This window comes from Pygocentrus nattereri, chromosome 12 (assembly GCF_015220715.1).
Source record: "Pygocentrus nattereri isolate fPygNat1 chromosome 12, fPygNat1.pri, whole genome shotgun sequence".
Lineage (NCBI taxonomy): Eukaryota > Metazoa > Chordata > Actinopteri > Characiformes > Serrasalmidae > Pygocentrus > Pygocentrus nattereri.
Genome location: NC_051222.1, coordinates 37,810,501 through 37,833,313, shown reverse-complemented (window position 1 = coordinate 37,833,313; position 22,813 = coordinate 37,810,501).

Sequence of the window (22,813 nt, the reverse complement as noted above, 5' to 3'; positions counted from 1 at the left end):
GAGTACAGAAAAGGGTCAAGGCAATCCAAAACCATAAACAATGAGGAGACGAGGCTCGGTATGCAGGTAAACTGGCAATACTTCACACTGAGTCAATGTACTGAAGTCCTTAAACAGGCAGGTGAAGTGAGCTGTAGGTGAGGGGTCAGGGTGCAACTAGGGAGTATGTGCATATTAAGGTGAGGCTGACCTCTGGTGGCGAGGACGGGTATTACACCTGACAGCTAACCAGAGTCTAAACCCCAAATCCAAAAAGCCAGATTCAGTTTATTTTACCAGAAGATTACCCACAATACAAACCAGTACAAATAATTCTACCAATGCCTAGATTGCCTCTTTAGCCAATCACAATTCAACAGAACTTTTTACATTGTAGTTACAGGCCATCTAAAAATCTGACTACCCAGATTGAGTTGATTAAGCCCTTAGGCCCCAAAGCAGATATCTGTCCAATTTTATAAATGAAATCTTGGTTTAAATTTGTTTAAATATAGATCATTTTGCATTATTGATTGCTATTTACTCAACCCATTACTAATTCAGATTAATATACAGTTGAGATCAAAATAATGGACCTCATCGATGATTAATGCAACTTTTTTATTGAATGATTGGAATATTGGCAGCATGACAGCATATTATGGTCTTGAAATGGAAATTTGAAAGTATGAATTCAATTTTGTTCTTACAGTTGCATTTCTGTGCAATATTTTTGTTAAGGAGGCACAGGGTTCCTGCGCACTTGCCCAATGCTTCTCAACCTACTCCTTGAGGAACCTAACATGATTTTGGAAAACTGGCTGCCCAGCTTGGCATGTGTTGTGTGTAATGGGTTTGTGAAGCAGTGAAAGCTCTAAAATGTACAGGGCTGTGTTTCTCTGACAGACCTGCGAGTCTCTGGTCACAGTATCATTTACACATGTGCAGCCACAAGCTCAAGACCACGTAGATGCAGCACATGGATATTCTAGGAAGCACTTGTTGAGCTTCAACAAGCAACAGAAAAGGAACTATGACTTGCACAATCATAGTTCGCACTTCACAACAGAGCTTGTATGGGTATACAGCCCAAATCGAAAGAAAGGCAGGTCAATTAGACAGCCACTTTGTAGGACCATGCTGAGTCCTAAAAAGGTTAGGAGAAGTTGTGCACTGACCGCAGCTCCCACCCCACCGCTTGCCCCTTATCACACTGGGGGAGAGCTATTTCAGTCCGTTGAAGCAGAGCTAGAAAAGCCAGATGAATTGTTTAGCCCAAGGTGAGGTGGCTAATGGAGCACAGAGAACCCCCACTGAACTTACCCCTTCTTTTTTTTTTTCACCCTATTTTCTCCCCAATTTAGTCATTTCCAATTCCACCTGCTACTTCGGACTCCCCCAATCACACGATGCTCACTGGACAGCCGAACACACTCGGAGGAAAGCGCCAACCGCGAGATCTGTTACGTCAGCTAACGGACACCTCCTCTGACTAGCATCACGTTGAGTGATGGGGGAGAAGGAGACCCAACCAGAGAGAGCGAGGCCAATTGTGCTCTCTTGAACTCCCGCCACGGATGGCTGTAGCATCACCAGGGATCGAACTGACAATCTCCTGATGACATGGCCAACGCTTAGACGGTTGCATCGCTCAGGAGCTCCTGAGTTACCTATTTTGATGTAGGGCTTGGTAGGTGTAACTGGAGTACCTCGAGTACCTCCACAGTCTTTGGACTATGGGTTCTGTCCTTACACCACTATCATGGTTTGCTCTTTCACAGAAGCTTTTACCAATATTTTTAACCCAGCAAATACATAAAATTGTATCAAAGTCACAGGTCTTTTCTTCTCGTCATCTCGATCCAAAATCAAGGTCAACTGGGCCTCTTCAGCTTTTTATACATGTTACACAGCATGATGGGATATTAATTGCTTCACTGTATCTTTCAGAACACCTGTCTAGAAGCATCTACAGTCGTTATGTTTCTTCACTCGTTCGGTCAGGTTTTTCCTTTAATTTGTCACCTTTCTGTATGCAAATGATTCGAAAGATTGGTGCTGAATAGACATGGTGTTTTGATATTCTCTAACAGTTTTTTTAGTTTCTTACCAAAACAGGTTTTCCCTTCTTAATAACCTTTTGTTTAATTGTGCCAAACAACACTGAGACACACAAACTAATCACATTGATCTTGTGACAGTTAGGTGGAATATTTCACTGGCTGCCACACTCATTATTAAGGTTAAACCTTCTAACGTCAGTGTTGTGAAACAGTACATTTTTCAGAAAAACTTCAATAAATAATACATCTAGGATTTATGCTGCCTCTGGTTTTCTGTGCGTAATTCTCCACTACCTATAGGACAATAAAAGGAATATGAAGGGCTTAAATTCTGTGTGGAATCTGAAAAAGATATTAAGTCTGTCAGTCAGGCTCAGCTCAGCCTTTCTTTAACTAGCCCAGGATGAAGGGTTTCACCATCGTATTACTTATGCTGCATAAGTGTTGACTCACTAGAAGTAAAATCTCAGCAGAGGCACTCCTGCCATACACTTTGTTAATGAAATTCCTTTTGGGTGAGTGAAGCAAAAATGTCAAGATGTTCCAGGTGACAAGATCTTGCACAGCCGTGTTGCTTTGCTTGTATTGTTTTTTTCACCCTCTGATGGCCACGGAAGGTAGTGGGAGGAGATATGAGGTTGGCTTTCTCTGCTGCTAACCACAGAAAGAGGAAATGGTGTAATATATGAAACATACATATCGTAGGAACATCAGTGAAGTTCAATTCAAGATGAAGACTGTCCTCTTCTCCACCCTCTGCTTGATCTCAGGTCAGTAGCTACACTTACAATTAATCTGACAAAACTTGTAGTTTAAGGTTAAGGCCTTCATTTTTCCATTAACCATTGGAATTGGTCAGAAACGGACCAATGATGAATAAGGTAAAAAGGGCTGACAAACAGTGCAGCAACAGATGGGCTACAGCTTGGAAGTGTACACCTAAGGAGTGGACCATAAAGTAGGTGAAGCTTGGACAGTGAGTGTAGAGGGGTGTAGGTGTACCTTCTGGCAATGCCTATATAAATATTTTTAAAAGGGCCTCATATGACACTAAGCTATCTGTGTATAGCAGGGGAGTGGGTTCATGTCACATGGCTTGGGTTACTAATTTGATGACTTAAGTCTCCACTTGATAGCATCAAATAAGACTTTTGACTCTTGACTTGAAAGGCATTGGACTCGGCCCTCTCTACAGTTGGATACAGTTGGTTGCCTAGCATTGGCACATAACATCCACATCCAATAGCTGTCAAAACTGCATAAGTTCTTATACTGCACAGCATTCCTGCTTGGCTATTTTAATTTCAGAAAACAAGCAAAGCATGAAAAATCAAGCTTTTTCATGAATTTGAAACGTGAAGCATCGACAGCTTCAATAAGCGCTTGCTCAGTGTTCAAACCCCAGTCTTACCGGAGAAAGTTACCAGACTAACTTACCATTTTCCTCATGGCAGTTAAACAAAAGAAACAGAGCAAGTTTGAGCTGATCGTATCACCAATTGCTGATAGTTTACATTTTTTATGATTGTCCAACATGAAAATGCTGTTTTCAGACTTTTACGTTAAGACAAACAAAAGTTGGGAGCATGAAATTGTCCAAAATCTCTTGGTGCTGAAGCATTAAGAGTTCCTTTCACTGGAACTAAGGGGCCGAGCCCAACTCCTGAAAAACAACCCCACGCCATAAGGTCAGACACTGATGTTGGACAATAAGGCCTGGCTCACAGTCTCCGCTCTAATTCACCCCAAAGGTGTCCGATGGGGTTGAGGTCAGGACTCTGTGCAGGCCAGTCAAGTTCTTCCACACCAAACTGGCTCATCCGTGTCTTTATGGACCTGCTTTGTGCACTGGTGCGCAGTCATGTTGGAACAAGAAGGGGCCGTCCCCAAACTGTTCACACAAAGTTGGGAGCATGAAATTGTCCAAAATCTCTTGGTGCTGAAGCTTTAAGAGTTCCTTTCACTGGAACTAAGGGGCCGAGCCCAACTCCTGAAAAACAACCCCACACCATGATCCCCCCTCCACCAAACTTTACACTCAGCACAATGCAGTCAGACAAGTACCGTCTCCTGGCAACCGTCAAACCCAGACTCGTCCATCAGATTTCCAGACAGAGAAGCGTGATTGGTCACTCCAGAGAACTCGTCTCCACTGCTCTAGAGTCCAGTGGCGGCGCTTTACACCACTGCATTCCACGCTTTGCACTGCGCTTGGTGATGTAAGGCTTGGATGCAGCTGCTCGGCCATGGAAACCCATTCCATGAAGCTCTCTACGCTGTTCTTGAGCTGATCTGAAGGCCACATGAAGTTTGGAGGTCTGTAGTGATTGACTGCAGAAAGTCGGTGACCTCTGTGCACTATGCCCCTCAGCATCCGCTGACCGCTCTGTCATTTTACGTGGCCGACCACTTCGTGGCTGAGTTGCTGTCGTTCCCAATCGCTTCCACTTTGTTATAATCCCACTGACAGTTGACTGTGGAATATTTAGTAGTGAGGAAATTTCATGACTGGACTTGCTGCACAGGTGGCGTCCGATCACGGCACCACGCTGGAATTCACTGAGCTCCTGAGAGCGACCCATTCTTTCACTAATGTCTGTAGAAGCAGTCTGCAGGCCTAGGGGCTCGGCTTTATACACCTGTGGCCATGGAAGTGACTGGAACACCTGAATTCAATGATTTGGATGGGGGACTGAATACTTTTGGAAATATAGTGTAGCAGTAAATTTGCTGTTTAGACTCAGTGTTTAGGAACTGGGACTCTGCCTGTACTTACTTGTGAGTTAAAATGAGACTTGTATACATTATATTCTTTTAGGCAGTGTGTGTGTGTGTGTGTGTGTAAGGTGATCATAAAAATGTTATGATTAGTTGAGTTAGGCATCATGAGTTAGGTTTCATGACAAAATACCAACTTAAATATAAACAGAACATTACATTTTAATGAAAATATGTTACACTTACAAAAAACGGATCCTTATTGGACCAAAGCCTTAAAGGAACCATTAGAAATTGATGCACAAAATCTACAGAACAGTATGATTCAATCCAGATCAAATCAAATTACAATAAAATATGGGTAATGTGGATATACGTGAGATTTTACACAGAAATGATTACATGAAAGTTATTTTTGCGATTTCGTCCTGTTTTTTTTTCCCAAAATTCCAACTTTATGGTTAGAGATATGAAACATATGGGTTGTTAAGTTTTCCAAATAATGGTTGGATACGGCCACAAATGTGAAAATTCTGTGGCAAATTTCCTTGTTTTAATTGAAGTCTTTTACTTTAAGCCTTTTTACTTTGAGTCTTATTTTATTTCAAGTCTCAATTTTAAGTTTTACTGGTTTAGAGTAAAGGCCACTGAAGGGGACATCAGTAACACTTCATGATGAGAAACGTATGAGTAAGAGTGAAACTAGCCCTCCACTCATGTCCGTTCCTTTGTGCTAGAGTTTGAGTGTGGTGGGAGGAGCTGTGAAGTCATATATCTTGGTTTGGAGAAACAGGAAATAGCCACACACCTGTCACATGACCAGTGGTCACAGGAGTGTGTAAGTGAGGTCACCATGCATTGTTTACCTCTTAAAGGAGGGTATAGTTCATGAGCTTTCATGAGATTCTCAGTGCTCCTTTTCCCACCAGATGCTACACTGGTATCAGTGTCAGTGGGATTGAGCGTTACTGAGGAAAATTACAGGGTATTACATTTCAGTTGCATTAGCTGTGATGATAGGTAACATATTAGCTTACATATTATACAAACTAAAGATCGGCCAAATATGTCCAGTTGTTTTGCCTCTTCGACAAACAAGCTTTCGCGTTTGCTTGAGTTTCCTGTTCACACTGCACTCTACCCACTATACTCTAGTGCAAAAAAATGGGCCAAGCCCAAAATATCCAGTGATTATTCTGGCTAGTCAGAGTCCAGATGTAAACCCTATAGAGAATATTTGGTCAATTAACACATTAAACACAAAGTAGCTGTGCAAAGTTTTTCAGCTGTTTGAAGCCATTAATGCTTCAGTACTGACTCGTTTTTCTGTAGAAGTCAGTCTGCAAGTTTATACACAAGACTTCAGCATTTATAGAAAATCAAAGGTGAAGTTCTCCCACACTGACTTACTGCATTTACACTATATTTCCAAAAGTATTCAGTCCCCCATCCAAATCATTGAATTCAGGTGTTCCAGTCACTTCCATGGCCACAGGTGTATAAAGCCGAGCCCCTAGGCCTGCAGACTGCTTCTACAGACATTAGTGAAAGAATGGGTCGCTCTCAGGAGCTCAGTGAATTCCAGCGTGGTACCGTGATCGGACGCCACCTGTGCAGCAAGTCAAGTCATGGAATTTCCTCACTACTAAATATTCCACAGTCCACTGTCAGTGGGATTATAACAAAGTGGAAGTGATTGGGAACGACAGCAACTCAGCCACGAAGTGGTCGGCCATGTAAAATGACAGAGCGGGGTCAGCGGATGCTGAATCTCATCCAACATCAGTGCCTGACCTCACAAATCCACTTCTGGAGGAACGGTCAAAAATTCCCATAAACACACTCCTAATCCTTGTGGAAAGCCTTCCCATAAGAGCTGAAGCTGTTGTAGCTGCAAAGGGTGGGCTGACATCATATTAAACCCTATGGATTAAGAATGGGATGTCAGGCAAGTTCATATGCGTGTGAAGGCAGGCACTTTTGGAAGTATAATGTGTGTGTGTGTATATATACACACATATTTACAAAGTCTTTCAATAAACTAGGCCATGCCATTTCCCTAGAAGCAGTCTACAGCACTAATTCGCAGAAACACATCAACAGATTTAGCGTCTTTGATGAGGCAGGCCTCTGTGTGTGCATGCTAGGCTTTGTCCTGGAGTGCTACAAACTTTATTGCTGTGTTTCATCCAGGCCTGGGAAACATTGCTCAGTCCCATCCCGAACATAAACTGTAACTACGATAGAAACACTTGGCCATTGTCTGGGAGCCTTGGCCTGTAAATACATACACCAACACCTAGTTTTAACCTCGGCCTGCGCAAACACAAGCTGTCTTTCAAAGCTTCTGGTGCAGCCAAGGTCCTGCAGGTCCTCAGTAGGACTGTCCTATGGAGTCTCATCCTTGGTCACACAAATGGAACAGTCCTAATGAGGCTGTGTGGTGACGTCACCAGAGTGACATGAAACTTGAGGGAACTGGTGAGAGAAAATGGAGCTGCTGCATTGAGTTTGTTGCTTTTTCTGATCCTATGTGGTTAAACAACGATATATGGACGATGTACGATATATGGGTCATATGCTATGGATGAATGCTTTAATTAATCATTTTACACATTATAAGGTAACGAAGATGCATTTAAGGACGTGAACAACTTACATTTTAAAACAAGCTCTGCTCCAACGGCTTCGTTTTCTGTGATTTCCGTGGTGCTAGATTTTTTTTCCTTCGCGTCGTTCATGTGCAGAGAACTGTGGGTAGCCAAAAGCCTGGGAGGAAACATTAGATGCATCTTTAAAATTATCAGAACATAGACTGCATTTCTAGGCTGTACACGAAGGGTCCTTCACTTTGGAACAGCCTGCTATGATGTAGCAGCCGACAAATGCAACCTAGGCTTTGGAGCACAGCTAGAGAAACCCATCATGGATCATAACTACATTTTTCACCCATTTCCTATACAAAAACGAACATTTTAACACCCTGTTCAGCCACAATTATGAATAACATGTTTAACGACTATTAAGGTGCACTGGCCTTATTGACTCTAAATGTATTCAGTTATCCAGTCAGCTAAACTAATCATCCAAATAAATCCACTGTAAACAGTGTGCCATTTTGCTTGAGGCTTTACTCAGATGTTTCTTGTGAAACTGTTAAATGTAAAAGAGAACAGGAAAAAGAAAATGGGCAGTTGTGGGCTGGAGGTTAGGGAACTGGCCCTGTGACTGGAAGGTCGCCGGTTCAATCCCCAGAGCTGACAGTCCATGACTGAGGTGTCCTTGAGCAAGACACCTAACCCCCAACTGCTCCCCGGGCGCCGTGGATAGGGCTGCCCACCGCTCTGGGCAAGTGTGCTCACTGCCCCCTAGTGTGTGTATTCACTAGTGTGTATGTAGTGTTTCACTTCATGGATGGGTTAAATGAGGAGGTGGGATTAAAAAAGTATCACTTAACTTAAAATACATTTCCATGTATAAAATTACAGTTTGCTTCAAACAACTGCACCAGATTAGACACTAAAACAGTGCAAAGAAAGCTGCTTGTTTATATGCAAAGCTGCAACTGAAACTACAGATGCTATGCAGTACAGTTTGTAATCCAAAGATACTGCAAGCATCTATCAAGATATTTATCAAGTCTACATAACATGGCAGAAACAAAGACGTAGCTGTCTGTAACAAGATTACTCACAGATATGGCCTCTTCTAAGAGCTGTTGTGCGTGGATGGTGCAGGATTAACTATTCCCACAGCCAGTTCCAAGGACTATGTGCAGGCTAGGCCAGGAAATAGGGGATGATCAATAGATTGTAATGTATTTTATACTCTCTTGATCAATGAAAAAAGGGAAAAGTGGGATATGTGAACTGATGTGAGCTGATCAAGAGCATAATCCCTTAAAGTGTGTTTCAATTTACAGATAATGGTATAATTTAATGCAATAGCTTAAAGCCAGTGAGTATTATTTTATGTGATGGTATTTCAATCAATAGAACTGAAATGGAAAAAGAAGGATGACAAGGCACTTTTAGAAGGAAAACAAAAGTGTTTGTCATGGAAGGCCGAGGCTAAGTGAAGAAGAAACAAAAAGTACACAAATCATGTTAAAGTAGAGATAGGTAAAATATTACTCCAGTAAAAGTTTAAGTTTAATAAAAACCGGCTTTAAACTCAGGATCACAGATGAGCTCCTTTACTATGTTGATCTGTAGGCGTCTGTTCATAAACATAAACCAGCCCAAACTCATTTACTATAAAATGAAATGGTGTTTGTAGGAATTCAGAAAAAAGCCGCGTCAGTCTCGACTGCATATGTGGACATATTTCTATATTGATCTCTATTTACACAAAGTTAGGTTAGTTCATCATTTATGTTGAACAGACTCTCCCAAAGTTTTACGCTGCTGCGCTGACGTTGAACCGCGTGCTGCACTGGGTCGGTATGACCAACAGGTCAAAACCAGCTCTAAACAAAGTGACCGCTGGGCCCTGATTGGTGCTCTGGCTTTGCGCTTCTTTCGTTTTGACATGTTACGTTTTTATACACACAGAAACCAAAAGGAACGACAGATTTCTCAGAATGTAGGAGGAAAAAGTCGGATATTAGACTCTGAAATGTAGTGGAGTGAAAGGAAAAAGTCCAGAATGGAGAAACTTCAGTCCAGATACACCAAAAATACTAAAGTACAGAAACTAATTACATTTACTCAGTTACTCAGTTACTGTCCACCACTGGGCCTCAAGTTAAGTTGAATGGATTGTTGCACTTTGTTAGCTGCAAAAGAATGAGCTGTCTAGCAGATATAAAGCAAGTTCAGCATCACTCATCACATCCATGTTTTCATTTTCTGTTTCTTCCATTTTTCTTTTCCTGGTTTCTAAGGCACAGTGGACCATCCATCCTAGATAGTGTCATAATTGCCATTTTGGTGTTATTTTATCTTAAAAGAACTAATCAGATCACAGGTTTGTAGCTTGCTTGCCAAGCTATAGTGCATCACTATGTGTTGTGGAAGTACAACCCGATTGACAGGCATGTTGATAGACCTGCTTATCGTGATTGGTCCACTTATTTCCTATCATCTATTGATTTTTCCTCTGAACTCAAATTGTTTTGACAGCCGACAGACAAGAAGATTTTACCAATATTACAAAATGTGTTCTGACTTAAAAGTTGAGTGTCAGCCCACCTTTAAATATATATACATGATATGCTGAGTTTGGCTAATAAAGTGTTGTCCCAAGCTTGTTCATGTGATCTCAATTTTCAATTGACAGAAAAAGTTGGATCTGTCAAAGTGGTGGGATTCTTAGGAGGCCGTGCAACCATGGAGTGCACACATCCAGTGGAGGAAACTAAGGCCAAATTCATCTGTAAGGAATCAGAGGGGGAATGTCCAGAAAGGACATATGCCAAGATGCAGAATGTATGGCAGCAGAATGAGGGATTTTCTCTGTATGACAACACCAGCAGGGGGTCCCTAATAGTGTTCTTCAGAAATCTGTCAGAAGGAACCTACAGGTGTGGAGTGGACGTATCAGAGTTTACTGAGCAGTACATAGAGGTGAACGTGGAGATAAAGGAAGGTAAGAAATGATCTGTTTCTATGGGAGGCAAATCCAGCCAAAAAGGAAAAGAAAATGAAAACAATAAAATGTAAATGCAAACCTCTTTCTGCCCTTTCTTTTTCCAAACATCTGCATAAATATCCTGCCAAAATTGAAAATGAAATGAAATGCCTTCATTTGCAATGTCATTTTTTACATGAGCACAAGCCGTTTGTGACAAAAATCAAAATAAATTGAAAACGCCTCTCTGTCATTTCATTTTAGTCGTTATTCTGGTTTTTCACGGCCAAATCTAGAATGAAAAAGCTAACAGACAAAAGAAAACACAAACTTCATTTCGGCTTTGGCTTTTCTTCATCAAACGCAGAATCGAAATGCAAAGTTTACTTTCTTGTTTCTTTTCAAAGCGATCAGCTGCAAATCTGACAAAATTAAAATGATAATGCAAAATGAATAAATCAACAGCAAAGTGACAGTTCGTGATTCCGTTTTTGGCGCTGATGCTCTTTAAGTGTCAGAATGAAAAAGAAAATGAAAACGACCATCAGCGCCACCTGCTGGAGATTCACTTTTCATTTTCCAGTTTTCGTTTTCTTTTTTTATCTGACCAACATGCAAATATATGTTAATTAGCACTGGGCGGGGCTACGGTACATTTTAGGACATCCTCAGCCGTCTGGGTCAGAATCGCCATCATTCCTCAAGATAAAAGACTTCGAGTCTCCAGAAAAAAACACCGTCATGACTCAGATCTGGTGAAACTGAATATGAGACCAAACGGCCTCAGAGAAAAGGTATTGGACCAAACACAAGCCTGGTCAAGCATAGACTGGTTCATATGACTTAGAAAGCTGTGGTGTATCTCGATATAAATGCCAGTGTAACATTTTCAGTTTTTTCTGAGGCCGTTTGGTCTGATAACTTTTCTCTGGGGCCGTTTGGTCGCCAGATCTGAGACATGACATGTTTTTCCTCGGACGGCTGGGACTGTCCTAAACTGTACCCTGTAGCCCCGCCTAGTGCTAATTAACATATATTTGCATGTTGGTCAGATAGAAAAAGAAATAGTAAACTGGAAAATGAAAAGTGAATCTCCAGCAGGTGGCGCTGATGTTCGTTTTTATTTTCTTTTTCATTCTGACACTTAAAGAGCATCAGCGCCAAAAACGGAATCACGAACTGTCACTTTGCTGTTGATTTATTCAATTAGCATTTTCATTTTAATATTGTCAGATTTGCAGCCGATCGCTATGAAAAAGAAATAAGAAAGTAAACTTCGCATTTTGATTTTAGTTTTGACACATGTTCTGCATTTCATGAAGAAAGGCCAAAGCCAAAGTAAAGTTTGTGTTTTCTTTTGTCTGTTAGCTTTTTCATTCTAGATTTGGCCGTGAAAAACCAGAATAATGACTAAAATGAAATGACAGAGAGGCCTTTTCAATTTATTTTTATTTTTGGCTCGAGCTCATGTGAAAAATGGCATTGCAAATGAAGGCATTTCATTTCATTTTCAATTTTGGCAGGATATTTGCACAGATGTTTGGAAAAAGAAATGGCAGAAAAAGGCTTGCATTTACATTTTATTGTTTTCATTTTCCTTTTTTTTGCCTCCCATATCTTACGACTATGTCCACATCAGTGAAAATCTTCATGATGTGATATTTGAAATAATTTTCCTTCAGATCCCTGTTGTGGGAAGATCATCTCACAGGCTGGTTATATTGGAGAAACTCTCACAATCAGCTGTGAGCACCCACCGACACTCAGAGCCAGTCTAAAGCACTTCTGCAAAGAGGACGAGAATCTCATCTGCCAAGACATCAGAGCTGCAGGGAAATATTCCTTATCTGACCACAGTCAACCAGGACTCTTCACTGTGACCATCAGTAATCTGACCCTCAGTGATGCTGGAGTGTACTGGTGTGGAGTGGAGACCAGTGAAGGAGACATTACTTACACTTCCCTGACCATGAGCATAAGTCTCAAGATAAATAGTGAGTAAAAAAATCTAATTTTTGTCATTTTTCAGTTTCAGTTTTTGACATAATTTGAAAATGCCTGTTGCCCTTTACATTATATGTAAATTCATGATGAATGGACTAAAATGACTTGGGTTGGTGGGGGGAGGGAGTCTGGTTCCATTGAACTACATTAAAAGTAAACTAGTTTTTTCCTTCTCCTATAAAGTTGTCATTTTCAAGAGGATTTCTTCCAACAACAGCGATTTACAGTCCATCAGGAAAGTATTCACAGCATTTTTTCCCACATTTTTTGAATACTGATGCACATGTTATTTTTTGTTTTTTATTTTTAATAAATTTACTAAATATTGAAACAAACATTTTCATTTTGTCATTTTGGGGTATTGTGTGTAGAATTTTGGGGGGAAAAAATGATTTTTTTTTTAAATAATTTTTTTTGAACATTTAAAAATGTGGATAAAGTGAAAGTGAAGTGCTGTGAATACTTTCCGGAGGCACTGTGTGTGTATATATGATACATTTGAAGCACAGACTTTATTAATTATTAATAGCATGTTACATCTTAGTGCTTGTTATTGAGTAATGAATTATTTATGCAGTGCATAAGAACCACTTCAGGTCCCTTAAACAACTTTCTGAGCATCATTTTTGAGCATCATTTTTGTAAATGAGCTTTATGAATGGAAATAACCTAAATAAAGCTTAAAGAACCTCTTTATTTTGTGAAACTTATTTAAACCTTAAAAAAATCCAAACATAGTTCTTAGTTTATTTATTTGACATGGACATAACAGTAGCGTTTGAACTGCAACATACAGTTATGCCTCGGGGAACCAAGTGGTTTCTCTATGGCATCACTCGAACACTTTGTGGTGGCTTTTTTTAATGAAATTAAATAATAATTAAAATGAAATAATAGAGTTATTCTGAAGTTATTCAGGTGTGGGATAAACGTCTGGACTAGTCATTAGGTCTTGATCATTTAAGAGTAAATTAAATTCTACAACCTCAATTCCAAAAAAGTTAGGAAGCAATGCAAAATGTAAATAAATGTAAATAAAACTAGAACACATTCACTCAGCATCATTAACTGCTTAGTACAAATAGGGTCACAGTAGCAGTTGGGAGAGCAGAGAATCCCAGACAACCCTGTCCCACGCAACATCCTCCAGCTCATTCTGGGTGACGCCAAGCTGCTCCCAGGCCAATTTAGAGATGTAATCCCTCCAGCGGTTCCTAGGACAACCCTGGGGTCTCATTCCAGTAGACCGTGCCTGGTAAACCCCCACTAGGAGGCGTCCAGGGGACATCCTGATCAGATGCCTGGACCACCTCAACTGGCTCCTCAGATGACCTCCTCACCCTATCAAGTAGAGTGTAGTCCGCCACCCTGTGAAGAGGCTCATTTCCGCCGCTTGTATTCGCGATCTCATTCTTTCGGTCATTACCCACAGCTCATGACCATAAGTGAGGGTCAGGATGTAGACCAACCGATAAACAGACAGTTTTGCCTTATGGCTCAGCTCCTTCTTCACCACTACAGTCCGTTACAGTGACCGCATTACTGCTGCCGCCTGTCCCAGCCTGCGGCCGATCTCACGATCCCTCCTACCATCACTCGTGAACAAGACACAAGATACTAAAACTCCTCCACCTGGGGCAAGTCCTTTCCATTTACCTGGAGTAGGTGTAGCGGACACCCCCAGTCTAGGTGAGCCAGAATCACACTGCTTAGGAGGACTCCACATTCCTGAACTTTGAGCTCAGGACTTTTTCAAAGGTCAAGCAGATGTCATCAAAACAGGATTAGGGTGCATACAAGTTTTATGACTTAAAAGGATGTAAGTTTGGGAATATGGACACAGTGAAAGGCCTGCAACCCCCTTTGCTCCATATGGCATACCATACCAGGCCATAAATCCTGGCCTGGAATCCAGCTGCAGATCTTCCCAAACCTTAACTAAGCTATGAATGAACAGAAGTCATTCTTTAGACTGCACCAATACAGAATTTCCACCATTCAATGGGATTTGGTTAAGAAGTCCAGAGATATCAAGAAATGGGTTGCTACGAGAATCTATAACAAAGCTCATATGTTAAAAATGAGACATTTTACCATTTCATGAAAACCATTAACCATTAACTCAGACCAGTTTGCCTCAGTCTATTTTAAATGAGCTTTAGCCCAGAGAAGATGGGGGTGTTTCTAAATCATGTTGACACATGGCTTCTTTGCATGATGAAGCTTTAACTTCCATTTGTGGATTGCTTGGCAAACTGTGTTCACAGACATTGACTTGTGAAAGTGTTGCTGAGCTCATGCAGTGATTTCCAGTACAGAATCATGCTGCCTCAGGGCCCAAAGCACACAAGCATCAAATATTGACCATCAGCCTTGTCCCATGTGTGTAGAGATTTCTCCAGATTCTCTGAATCTTTTGATGATATGTATTGTAGATGGCAGGATATCCAAAGCCTTCGCAGTTTTATGTTGAGGAATATTTTTCTGAAATTGCTCCACAATTTTCATATGCAGAATGCAAAAAAAATTACTCAGATGTCTTCTTCATTTTTGTCAGGTCCATCTTTACCAGTGGGACTCTACCCTGCTGTAGGTGTCAGTGCTGCACTGCTTGGTTTTGCATTGTTGCTGGTCATTGGCTTGAATGATATTGAATGATATCAAGAAATGGGTTGCTACGAGAATCTATAACAAAGCTAGCCTTTTTAGATTTCATTGACAATTTAGATATAGAACCACCACACTCAAGTGGTGAAAAAGAGATACGTCACACCACCACTATGTGCTTATAAAGAATCCAAGGGATTTGGACATTGTCTGTTTTGAGTATAAACATTTATACAGTATAATCTATGAGCAATACTACTTGTTATTAGTATTATGTGTATTATCTAAATAGTACTTATATCCCTTTCTACTACTGAGTGCTAGAAATACGGAGTGTCAACTTTAATAACCAACAGCAACAACCATCTAAGTTGTAATGAGTTAGACCAGTAACCAATATGTATCGGGAATGTGGTTTTCTTTTATTTCCTTTCCTTTCGTGGTCAATTTTATTTCTTCAACATTTATACAGTCTACAGTAAAGGAAAAGCATTACCCATGTTTTTTAACATGTGTTGTGTATCAGGGACTGAGGGTTAAACTCTCTGTTATAAACATATCTGAATATTCTGTTCATTCACTGATTCTGAAAGTTTAAGCAATTTGATGATATAAGAAAGTTCCTTTGTTTAACCTAACTGAAACAAAGAAGGCAGTGATTTTGAGGAAGGTGTTCCTAAAATTATGCATAACCAATCAGGGTTGGAAACAATGAATAGCTAATTAAGTGTTAGTTTAGGAAAACCTATCAGCACTCTGATTCCACCCCAAGGGGAAGGGTCAGGAGTTGGAGCAAAACCCCAGGGCATGGAACTTTTGTTATACAGAAAAAGAGACAGAGAGACAGAGTGAGCAGGAGCCAGCGTTTTCAACCAGAAGATAGCTGAACTCCTAAGTTTGTGCCAGTCTTAGTCAGAGAGACAGGCCAGAATTGGAATGCTCCAAGATCATACCTGCTTAGATCAGTCCGTCTACAGACCTTCAGTTTAGACCACCCTCAGAGAAGGAAGGTAGATTTTTCTTGTCTGCTAAAGAGAGGTAGTTAGTTAAGTTTGCATCACCAGCCTCAGAACCTTGACTGCAATCAAACTGGACACAGGAAAATAACAAGCGGTTCGGACGCCACAGAGACCCAGCAGCACACCCAGAGCCAGGCACTAATCTGTGAGCAGATTAACCAGCGAAAGGCTGCGAGACGCCACCCTGAGAAGGCCATGAGATGCCAGCCTCAGAAGGGCCATGAGATGCCAAACTCAGAAGGCCACGAGACGCCACCCTGAGACGGCCATGAGACGCCACCCTCAGACGGCCACGAGACGCCACCCTGAGACAGCCACGAGGCGCCTTCACCAGTCACTGACGGGAAGGTGCATGCCCGCACAGCGACACAGCATCAAAAAGACAAAGCAGACAAAGGAGACAAAGGAGACAAAGCAATGCGTGAGCTCCGGCCTCAAAGATGGCCCTTTGGAAGTCAGCTGATTCCCACGTAAGCCGGTTCCATCAATTGACAGTCAGGGCTCTGACGCCAATTTATTCAATAATACAGCGTTTAATAGGTTCATCTAACTCAGCCATAGGTAGTTACTCCCGTCCATACTTAGGTTAGCTCTTTACAGAGCCTCTTTCAAGTTTAAGTTTCCCGCATCTTCCCGAGAACCACCCTGCCTCATATCATTTAACTGAACCACTCCATGCGAGCTGTTGTCCTTTTAACTCTTGTCCTTTTTGTTGTGTTTTGATCTATTTTCTTTCATCTATCATTGAATGTAGTCCAAAGTAGTTTAATATTTAGCCAAAAAACATTTTATAGACGCCTCCTCGATGCAAGCATCTCTCTCTCTTGCCCTGGTCTGTGGACTTCGCATAAATCCTCATCTATTTCATAGATCATAATTCCTCACACCCTCATCTAAAGGTTTGAGCAATAATAAAATTAATATTGCATAGACCGCAACATAGGCATGCCATCCTTTTCCAGACTAGAACTATGGACTTGGAGGTGTTGATCCGCATACCGAACGCTTCTTAGCTGCGAACTGTTCCAATTAGTGCTGGAGGCATCCATGCGATCCAGCCAAAAGAACAGCATCATCTGAAAATGGCAGAGACACCACCCTCTGACCTCCACACATAATGCCGTCCTGACCTTGAGATCCTGTCCATGAACATCACAAAGAGGAGTGGGCATGATGCACAACCTTTGTGGAGTCCAACCCAAACAATGAACCAGCTTGACTTAATGCTGAGTACACAGATACAACTCACACAAAAACAGAATGCAATGATCTACAAATCCCATAGACCCATATTTATTCACAATAGTACAGAGAACACATATCATATGTTAAAAATGAGACATTTTACCATTTCATGAAAACCATTAACCATTAACTCAGACCAGTTTGCCTCAGTCTATTTTAAATGAGCTTTAGCCCAGAGAAGATGGGGGTGTTTCTAAATCATGTTGACACATGGCTTCTTTGCATGATGAAGCTTTAACTTCCATTTGTGGATTGCTTGGCAAACTGTGTTCACAGACATTGACTTGTGAAAGTGTTGCTGAGCTCATGCAGTGATTTCCAGTACAGAATCATGCTGCCTCAGGGCCCAAAGCACACAAGCATCAAATATTGACCATCAGCCTTGTCCCATGTGTGTAGAGATTTCTCCAGATTCTCTGAATCTTTTGATGATATGTATTGTAGATGGCAGGATATCCAAAGCCTTCGCAGTTTTATGTTGAGGAATATTTTTCTGAAATTGCTCCACAATTTTCATATGCAGAATGCAAAAAAAAATTACTCAGATGTCTTCTTCATTTTTGTCAGGTCCATCTTTACCAGTGGGACTCTACCCTGCTGTAGGTGTCAGTGCTGCACTGCTTGGTTTTGCATTGTTGCTGTTCATTGGCTTGAAAATAAAAAAATCCTCACTGTCAGGTAGACCATGTTTTAAATGTCTCTCTATAAAGTTTTCTAACATAAACTCACCGGCCACTTTATTAGCTCATTAACACAAATAGCTAATCAGCCAATCACACGGCCGCAACTCACTGCATTTAGGCATGTAGAGGTGGTCAAGACAACTTGCTGAAGTGCAGGCCGAGCATCAGAATGGGGAAGAAAGGGGATTTAAGGGGCTTTGAACGTGGCGTGGTTGTTGGTGCCAGACGGGCTGGTCTGAGTATTTCAGAAACTGCTGATCTGCTGGGATTTTCACACACAACCATCTCTAGGGTTTACAGAGAACGGTCAGAAAAAGAGGAAATATCCAGTGAGCGGTCAGTTGTGTGGACAAAAATGCCTTGCTGATATGAGAGGTCAGAGGAGAATGGGCAGACTGGTTCCAGATGATAGAAAGGCAACAGGAACTCAAATAACCAACCAGAATCTCTGAGGAACGTTTCCAACACCTTGTTGAAAGTCTGACATGAAGAATTAAGGCAGTTCTGAAGGCAAAAGGGGGTCCAGCCTTTTACTAGCAAGGTGTACCTAATAAAGTGGCTGGTGATGGATGGTGTATGTTTATTGTTAATTACTTAATGTCTCATGTCAGATGGTGTAAGATAACAGAATGTTCTGTAGATTGTTACAGTAATCCTCTGCTCCTAAAGCTCTATATATATATATATATATATATATATATATGAGTAACAAAAGATTCTGAGACGATTGTGATTCTGATTTTCTTTGTTCAAAACATGACGATGAAGATTGAAATTTGGATTCTGTTTTGAATTGAATCATTTCTTTCTTGACATTACCTAAACCAGAAGCCATAATCATATTTTAATCAGATAATCAAAGACTACATCAGCTTGTGAATAATCATACCTAATAATTTTTCTCTTTCTACAGACTCTGTTTACACCAGACCACCAGCCAGCAGAACTGTGAGTAAAGAAGCTCAGGGGCAAACTGAGACTTTTCCATAATTGAAATACATTCTTAAACTATTCAGGATTTATTGTTATATACTTCTTGAAAAAATATGTATTAATGGTCTTTGTCACACTTAAAATTGCTCAGTACATCAATACATTTAATGTAATATGATAGATCATGAATATGTTGTTAAAGATTCTGATATCTAATCAAAAGTCACATTGATTAGAGGTTTGATTAAGTGTACACTTGACTAAGTACTCCTGATGTGTGTTTACTTGATCCTTAATGGTTTTATTTTAGGTATAATCAGTATAGTGAATGTGACAGAGTCCGTATGTGTTGCTGTGATTTCAGACTGATAATGAGTATGAAGATGACCCATCTGGAAACCCCAACAACATCAGCATGGGTCCAGTCCTCCAGAGCATAGATCCTAACACCAAACAATTAGGTTCAGTCTACCAGAGTCTAAACCCCAATCATAAACAATTTGATTCAGTATACGAGAGCCTAAACCCCAAAACCAACCAATCGGATTCAGTCTACCAGAGTCTAAACCCAAACAACAACCAAGCAGATTCAGTCTACCAGATTCTAAACCCCAACACCAACCAATCAGATTCAGTCTACCAGAGTCTAAACCCCAACACCAACCAATCAGATTCAGTCTACCAGAGTCTAAACCCCAACACCAACCAAGCAGATTCAATCTACCAGAGTCTAAACCCCAACACCAACCAAGCAGATTCAGTCTACCAGAGTCTAAACTCCATCACCAACCAAGCAGATTCAGTCTATTAGAATCTGAATCCCAACACCAACCAATCAGATTCAGTCTACCAGTGTCTAAATCCCAACACAAACCAATCAGATTCAGTCTACCAGAGCCTAAACACCAACACCAACCAATCTGATTCAGTCTACCAGTGTCTAAACCCCAACACTAAGGAATCTGATTCAGTTTCCCAGAGTCTAAACTCCAACACCGACCAAACAGATTCAGTCAACCAGAGTCTAAACCCCAACACCAACCAATCTGATTCAGTCTACCAGAGCCTAAACCCCAGCACCAACCAATCAGATTCAGTCTACCAGAGCCTAAACCCCACCAACCAAGCAGATTCAGTCTACCAGAGCCTAAACCCCAACAGTCTCTAACACAATGCAGAGATTCACCCTACTGCACTTTAGCCACTAATGCCAACTGATCATGTAATATACTGCAACAAAGAGATTGAGCTGTGCACCAAGTTTCTCTAAACAGAAATTCAGCAAAGCAGGGCAGGTAAAGGGCTTTATCAGTAATTAATATTTTCTTTAATGGGCTGATTCATTCGTTTTATCTAACATTGCATTGTGAACGTTCTAAGTAGTCTGCCGCACATTTTTCTCAGATGTTTTCACTAAATTTTTAACTGCTGTTTTTGATAATGATACACTCCTAATGTGTATTATTAGTGGTATTCTAACTTTCTTGGTTAATTTGGCAACTGTTTTCTAGCTAATGCTAAAGCTTCTGCCTGTGTCAAAGTTTTGGGTTTCATCATTAGATTTTTATTTTTAAAAATGAACTTAATATTTGTTCATATAGAAAATTATTATAATGCATTTAAGAAACTTAAAAAGTTTAAACAGACTGAAAAAGTACTTACTGTTCTCTTGTACCTGCTTTTAAAAAAGGTTGTGATGATGTTTATTATGAGGTATTTTGATTTTAGTCCAACTTGAGGAGGGTAAAATAGATTTTGGCAACAGGTTTGGACACTTTATAAGACATAACATAGCTAAGTGTAGCAATTTGCATTAATTACAGTAAACAATGCAAATTGATTTTTCCACCCTAAGTGAACACAGACCAACCAAACCATATAAAATAGGACACTTGAACTCTTTGCTTATTATTGATCTACTTTGAAAGTAATATGTAGTTGATGTAGGTGGAAGTGCGAGTTTAAAGGGTGAATTAATTCTGTATATTTATTTTAATATTCTGTCCATGTACTCTTTAACACCGCATGGTGAGACATATAAGGTGCGGTGAATCCAGATTTCTTTCTCTTCAGAATTGTAATTATTATTCATTATAACCGGATATGTACCTTTTCCACAAATGTGGCACTTATAATATCTTTGTTTTGTTGTGTTTCTCTTTTTTGTACATGTCAAATAAGAGCAAAACTTTTGTCCACATCTTTTTTTTTTTGCTGCAACACTGTATGTCTTGTCATCTTTATTGTTAGGCTGTTCTTTTACAGTTTACCTTTGTAATAAATGCTTAAGAAAACAAGGTCTGCTCAGTTCATCCTTCGGTGGAGGAATTACACTACAAGATAATGTAGCCAACTCTAACAGCATTTCCATCACTGACTGTGTTTACTTGCAAAGATTTTTGCCAATTACAGATTCAGACTGAGGTATTTATTCTCACTCTATTCAACAATCTGATGGAAAATCTTCATTTACATGCTCACTACAAGTAATCTGATGCAAAATGGCAAACATTACAGTGAACATCACGTGAGGTCCAGTCAGAGTGAGATGAGCAGCAGTGAGCAGTGATTGTGATTTTAACTGCTTTAAAATGACGTCAGACTCAGGAAAACGTCCTTCACACGTCCTTATTAAAGAAGGCCGAGAGGAAGACGTCGTGCTCTGAGACGCATAAGCTGGACGTCCGTCCCACCGCCGTCTTTTAAAGATCAGAGCATGAACTTCGTCTCCTCTGCAGACCAGTTTCTGCTCCGCCGTGTTGAACGGTCTAAACTCTCACTGTGACGCGACGCACAAGCAGAACAGACGTAAACTTTTTGATAGGGAATGTAATCGGATACAGACGTTTACACGGATATTATTCTTCTGTTCAACTGATTATTTACAGGACAACCCACCTCATTCAATATGTTAAAAATTGTATTCCGAATAGCCTTAAATCTCAATTTCGATTGAGCTATTACTCGGATTACTAATGGATTATTAGGATACATATAAACGTGGCTACTGAGCTGAGCAACATCCTGTAAATTCTCATTTCATTTCTAAAACTTTCTGGGCTTTTATGGCCTTTTCCTTCTGTCTTCTATGTAACCACTCAGCTGTAAAAATCCAGAAGTAGCCATTTACAAATAGTGGTAACACGTTGCCATCAGTGCTTAAGAGATTAATAAGCAATACTAAACTGTTAAGCCCAGTCGCAACTAACCCACAACTAATGACTAAAACAGGAACTAACTACATTAGACTTTATTAAATAGTTTATAATCATTAATAAATTATAATCATTACTTGGTTCAATAATATCTCAACCCTTAACTAATGGTAGTAATGATGACATCTCAACTTTTTTTTAATGTGTTAATTAATGTGACCCAGTAATTGTGACAGTAAGAACTAATCACTGATGAAGAAAATATCAAAGTCCATTATAATTACAAATTAATTTGTCAGGTTTCATGTTGCTCATTTAGATGCTTTATTTGGGGGGGTCGTGGGGGGCAGTCGTGGGCTGGAGGTTAGGGAACAAGCCTTGTGACCGGAAGGTCGCCGGTTCGATCCCCTTAGATGACAGAACGTGACTGAAGTGCCCTTGAGCAAGACACCTAACCCCCAACTGTTCCCCAGGTGCTGTGGATAGGGCTGCCCACCGCTCTGGGCAAGTGTGCTCACTGCCCACTAGTGTGTATGTGGTGTGCATGAGTAGGGAGTCATCAGTCAACATTGGTTGACTGATTTGCATACTGTGCCAGGTCGTCATACCAAGACACGACATCCGCGCCCATAGCAGAGTTGAACCAGAGGGGGAGCTGCAGAGGCAGAAGACAAGACAAGAGAGGGTAAGTAATGTATAAACCACAGTCAAGTAAAAGCTCATATCTTCATTAACTAAATATCTCATTAGTTAATTAGTCAGTTATAAAGTAAAAGCTTATAAATGTCTTATACACTCTTGTCATTATAAAGTGTTACCAAACAACAGAAATGCTG